This window comes from Mus caroli, chromosome 6 (genome assembly GCF_900094665.2).
Source record: "Mus caroli chromosome 6, CAROLI_EIJ_v1.1, whole genome shotgun sequence".
In the NCBI taxonomy this organism is placed as follows: domain Eukaryota; kingdom Metazoa; phylum Chordata; class Mammalia; order Rodentia; family Muridae; genus Mus; species Mus caroli.
In genome coordinates, this window is record NC_034575.1 from 2,908,477 (window position 1) to 2,914,376 (window position 5,900).

General features: G+C 42.1%; 1 long non-coding RNA gene across 1 annotated transcript in view; it reads left to right on the forward strand.

Moving 5' to 3' along the window:
• Positions 1 to 632: 632 nt before the first annotated feature.
• Positions 633 to 5,900, forward strand: part of LOC110297099 — a 40,755-nt gene continuing 35,487 nt past the window's right edge. Inside the window, exon 1 of the long non-coding RNA XR_002378248.1 lies at positions 633 to 722. This is a non-coding gene — a long non-coding RNA (uncharacterized LOC110297099). The remainder of the gene's footprint in view (positions 723 to 5,900) is intronic.

The following is a 5,900-nucleotide window of genomic DNA, read 5'->3' on the forward strand; positions in this document are numbered from 1 at the left end:
AGCATTAACACCAAGGTATTAGCAAAATCAGGTCACTAGAGTCAGTTTTCTTATATGTGATCACTGTACTGTATTTATGTAGAAGAATATCCTTATTTATGATGCATATGGATTATAGCAGGTGGTACTAGTTCCCAGGGATGCTGTAGCAAATTCTAAGAAGCCTGGTGCAAAACAGCAAAAATCCATCCATTCATTGCTTCTCAGTTCTAGTAGCATGCACATAAAATCAAGGTGTTGGATGGTGTCCCTTCCTGTGCCTTTGAAAGAGAATATGCCCTTACTTGGCCCAACTTCTGCTGCCTCCACACTATCCTTGGCTTGTGGCTGATAGCCCCCATATATGGCTTCTATTTTCACACTGTCCCCTTGTCTTCTGTGTATGTTAAACCTTGCTCTACATTCCTCCTGCAAAGAGACTTGCTATTGGATGCAGGGCCTACATAGATAATTCATGGTGATTTCTTCATCTCCATATCTTTGAGGTAATTATACTGGTAAAGACTTCAAATAAGGTAGCATTCCATCTCTTAAGAAACAGTACTGGTCACAGGTTCAGGGACTTAGAATGTGGAAGTGCCTTTGTGAGATCACCACTTAGCCTTCTATAGAAATGCAATAGTGTCTGACATTAGGACATCCGAAATTTACTTGAAGTTGTCTCAAGAAAATAAATATGGATGAAAAATATAAAAACTATTGGTGAAGGTACTAGTTAGTAGGTAAGTGTGAAGAAGTTCATTGTACCATGATAAATTATTTGTTTTGCTTAAAATCTTTATTATGAACCACATTAAATTCCTTCATTTTATCAAGAGACCCTCATTTACAGGGCTTTTGTTTTTCTAAGAGTGCAAAGTATGAACACTGGGGACAATTTTTGAGCTGATATTTGACTCTGGGGGGGGGGGAGATTCATTTGTTTTTTGAGAATTAGATGAAATTTTGCATATTAAGTTCCACTCACATTACATCAAAATAATCCTCAAATATTGACTACATTCCTGTGGCTGTGCTTATTTGATGAGTCTTGTAGAAGCTGCCCCTCCAATAGCCTACTATAAGCTGAGAGAAACACCTATGGGAAGAGGACCCAGGAAGTCTATAAGTTGCACACACACACAGTGTGTGTGCGTGTGCGTGTGCATGTGTGCACTCTCACATGTGCATGTATAAGGTACAAGACATGCAGAATATAATGTAGTTGCATAGAGTTTAGGATGGGCTTAGAGTAAAGAATGAGGCAGGGGCTGACGAGACAGGAAAATTCTAGAACAAGAGCAATATGCACAGACAGCTTTCAGGCTCAACACTCGTTTCTCTGACACAGTGCTGCAGGAGTGAATGCAAATTCTAAAAACCCATCACATGTAGAAAATTGCTTCAATGGTAAGTGGCTGTGACTCACCCTAAGTAGAAATCTATTTACCAGGCTTCTCTGTACTAAAACTCTTTCTTAAGAACAAATCTTCTGTCTTGTGAGGAGGTTGCTGTTTCTGGAGAGTCGGAGGAGGCGCCAGGATGATCTTGCCATCCCGGGGAACACCATTGTTCCAACAGAGCAGAGCTAACCTGCTCTGAGGGAGCACCCTGGTTGCCACCCTCTCCTCCCACACTGCAAAGTGTCAAAGCATCTCTAAGCAATTCATATTTCATATTCAGAGTGTCATTTCATTTTTAGACGAAGAACATGAGGCTTTTGCCTCCCTCGCATTTTCTCCTGCAGTCACCAAACATGTGCAAGATCAGGCAGAAGAGAAAGAAGAGTGACAAACATTTAAAGATGGCACACAAGTCATCCCCTCCCTGGAAAGACCTGGATAGTTTTTGGAAATGACGTTTTAGAATTACTCCTTTACATTGTTGCTTTCTGACCACAACTGAAAGAATTCAAATAAGAGATAAAATAGCAAACTCCAACATTTAAGATGAAAACTGCAAGGTTTCAAGAGTGTCAATAAAACTTTAATGTGACAAAGGCAACTGCAGATGAGCTTGCCATAAAACTGATGTCTTAACAAGTCCCAGGGCGATACCATACTTTGAATCAGAGGGGTACAGTGACAGTTCTTAAACATGGCCATACTTTATTTGTCGTGTTTGCTAATTGGTGTGACTAATTCATAGTAACCACCAAAGTTTGAGAACCATCAATATAGAGAGTATTGATTTTTTTCTCAAAGTCACAGTCAGACTTGAAATGCTTCAATTAACATTAACTGTTGCTAATAGCTCAGTCTTAGAACTTTCTAGAGTACTTTCCAATAAAGACACGACCCAGGATTGACTCCTGGTAGTTCTCCTTTAATTAAAGAAGGACCCAGGCAGTGCAATATTTCAGAGAAAAAAGAGAGGGAGGTAGGAAAGAAAGAAGGAGAGTGGAAGAAGGGAGGGAGCAAACAAGGGTCAGGGGGACAGGGAGAGGAAAGAGGAAAGGAGAAAAAGGAAGGGAGAAAGGGAGTGAGGGGAAGGGAGAGAGGGAGGGAGGGAAGGGCGGGAGGATGGGAGGGAGAGAAAGAGAGAAAAGTAGGAGGAGGAGAAGAAGAGGAGGAGGAAGGGGAAGGAGGAGGAGGAGGAGAAAGGGGAGGAGGAGGAAGAGGAGGAGGAGGAGGAGAACTATGCTGCCCAGAATCTATATTAAAATAATGATTTAGTCTGTGTCCTTAAGAAAACTATTTTGAGGTTTTTTTTTCTGTGATGTAAAAGACATATGACTAGAAATCACAGGAATATTTGATCTCTTTATAATGACTTTAAACACCATCATCTATTCAAGAATTGACTTAATGTATAACTCTTAGAACATTGTACAAAATTTATGAGACAGAAGCCACAGAAATAATTTTCTGAATATCGGATTGAGATAAAATAGCCTAAACTGTATTTGATAACAACACCAGCACAGCACAGGGAGCCAGCAAACATTGTTTAAAGAACATTAGAGTAAATGTTTCCGGTGTTGCAGGAGACATACAGTCTATCAGGGTTCCTCAACTCTGTCTCTACAGTAGGAAAGCAGCCATAGTCAATGGTTAAATAAACCCGCCTGGATACATTTCAGCCCCGTTTATTTCTAAAGAAAGACAGCCAGACAGACTTGGCCCCAGGCTGTGTGTGTTTGCTCATCCTGCTGGAAAAGTATTGATCCTTGTTTAAGAAGCAAAGAACAGCTATTGCTGCTTCTGGAAACTGCAAAACTCTTTGTCCTGCTCTTCCTTCAGAATAGGAAAATTCCCCTCTGTCTGGTTTGATCGCTTGCTTGTGTTTCACTGCAATTACCTTATTCTCTTAGAGACATCTCTTTGTCCTTCAATTTCCGGAACATCAATTCAGGCTTCTCGTGGACTAGCCTCCGGAAACTACTGAGCAGCGGTGCCGCTTCGCCTTGGACTTCAGCTGCAACAACACTGGTCCCCCTCCACCTCCGAGTGGGCAGTACAAAGGAACCCACATTGGGTGCAAAGAGCTCAATAGGGATAATGAGAGCATCCTTAAAATGTTTACTCAAGTTGTTCACATAGAAGCTGTTGATTAATTTTGAGTTGCTACTTTCATTTTACCTCATGTGTGTTTTTGTGACTAATAAGTAGCTTATACTAAGAGAGAGATAGAGACAGAGACAGAGAAACGGACACAGAGAAAGAGGCAGAGAGAATGAGAATACAAACAAAACTAGTTTTTTTTTAATTAGGTATTTTCCTCATTTACATTTCCAATGCTATCCCAAAAGTCCCCCATACCCTCCCCCGCCCACACTCCCCTACCCACCCACTCCCACTTTTTGGCCCTGGCGTTCCCCTGTACTGGGGCATATAAAGTTTGCTTGTCCAATGGGCCTCTCTTTCCAGTGATGGCCTACTAGGCCATCTTTTGATACATATGCAGCTAGAGTCAAGAGCTCCGGGGTACTGGTTAGTTCATANGGGGAGGAGGAGGAAGAGGAGGAGGAGGAGGAGAAAGGGGAGGAGGAGGAAGAGGAGGAGGAAGCAACATCTGCAGCAGCAGCAGGTTGCCCATACCCACCTTGTTGAGAAGGTACTGACCAAGCTGTCTACAGTATGCCCATCATCATCTACAGAAGCGTATCGTCTGAGGACTTGAAATGATGGAAAACTGGACTCCTCGTTATGCTTAGCTAAGAACTCAAGACCCTGAAGTTAAATGGAGCATAGGGTTAAACCCACCATCTATAGATATAAAAATAAAATCCAATAAAAGTAACAGCAAGCATAAAACCAAGACTTTCTAGCAAAGGTAAGAGAGAACAGCCAGGCAGTGGTGGTGCTCATCTCTAATCCCAGCACTCAGGAAGCAGAAGCAGGAGGATTTCTGTGAGTTTCAGGCCAACCTGGTCAATAGACAGCCAGGGCTACTCAGAGAAACCTTGTCGTCTTGATAACCAAAATGCAGGGCAGGGGACGGACACACACACACACACACACACACACACACACACACGAACATATTTTATAAACCCTGATACCAGACTTGTAGTTAGTTTCAGATTACAAATGAAGATTATAAAAGTTTGGGAATACACAGCTCAATAGTCTGAGATGAACAAGAAGTGCATTTTCTGAATGATGAACAAATAAGAACCTGTGACATCTCTGTGTGAGGGTGAAGAACACGTTGAGACAGACAAATCTTCCGTATCTAAGTTTCAGTGCCATGACTGTATCATGGTTTCCTGGTGGAAGTAATATAGTTACCTGCTCATCTTATGAGATCATTTCCTTTCAACACTTGCCTAAGCACACTGTGCAAAGGCCAGATCAGTAGCTACAAAAGTCTTTAACCCACTGGTTCTGAGTCAGACATCAGAAGACTTTTGAGTCATCTTGCTTGCACACATTTTACTTTTCCCGCTGCCAACCCAGGGAATATTTGCCTCAAATACAATGAGGTGCGCCCCCATCCTCATTCTGCTGAGTCAGATGTAGAAATCCAGGTCCTCCCCATATTTTTAAGATGCACTGTAGGTAGACGTGAGCTTGAGCAATGGCTCGACAGTAATATTACTACACCCACAGCCATAACAGGAAGCACGTAAAACGGTCCCCACCCAACCTCAGTTCTGAAGTCTCCAATCTGTGATCTCTTGTCATTGACCACATTTCTTTAAAAGTACTTAGAGCTAACCTTTCCCTACCTGGACTCAGACAGGTGACTGAGTATTGAACACATGATCTAGAGAGAATCTAGGGCTGTGTGTTGGACAGCTGATAACAACTTCCTGTGCTGGTGGAGACACACAGTGTGGCCATCCTCTGCTCTGAGAGCAACATATTTATACTCTAACTGATGCACAGGAACTCCCAAGAGAAAAGGAAGGGCTACTTCTTTGGCTAACACCCCGCCCACCCACACACACACTTCTAACTGCACTGAAGAACTTAGTGTAACCACAAATTGGTCACTATGTCCTAAAGATTTCTCCCACGATCTTACTCAATGAGGGGCAATTTCTGCCTTAACCACTCTGATGATGTTGCTCAAGATGACTCAATTGCCATGACCTTGTGTCAAGTTCTCTCATTTTAGAGTCGTACTCTGCAGTTCTGATGGAACTGGATAAGGCCTGGAGTTACCGGGCCTTATGACTTCTGCGTTGTTTCTTGTTTCTTGTGACTTACTGAGGATAGCACCTTGCTTATTTTCTGTTATAGCTGTGAGCAATCTCATAGACCACAGCTGTCTGGAAGTCAGGCAGCCAGTGTAATGCAAATAGCTTGTTATACTGAATTGATTTATTATGGTATTAGACCAAGTAGCCTACTTAAAAAAAAATGGTTGGTTAAAGAGAAAGGAAGAAAGAAAGAAAGAAAGAAAGAAAGAAAGAAAGAAAGAAAGAAAGAAAGAAAGAAAGAAAGAAAGAAAGAAAAAAGGGAGGGAGGGAG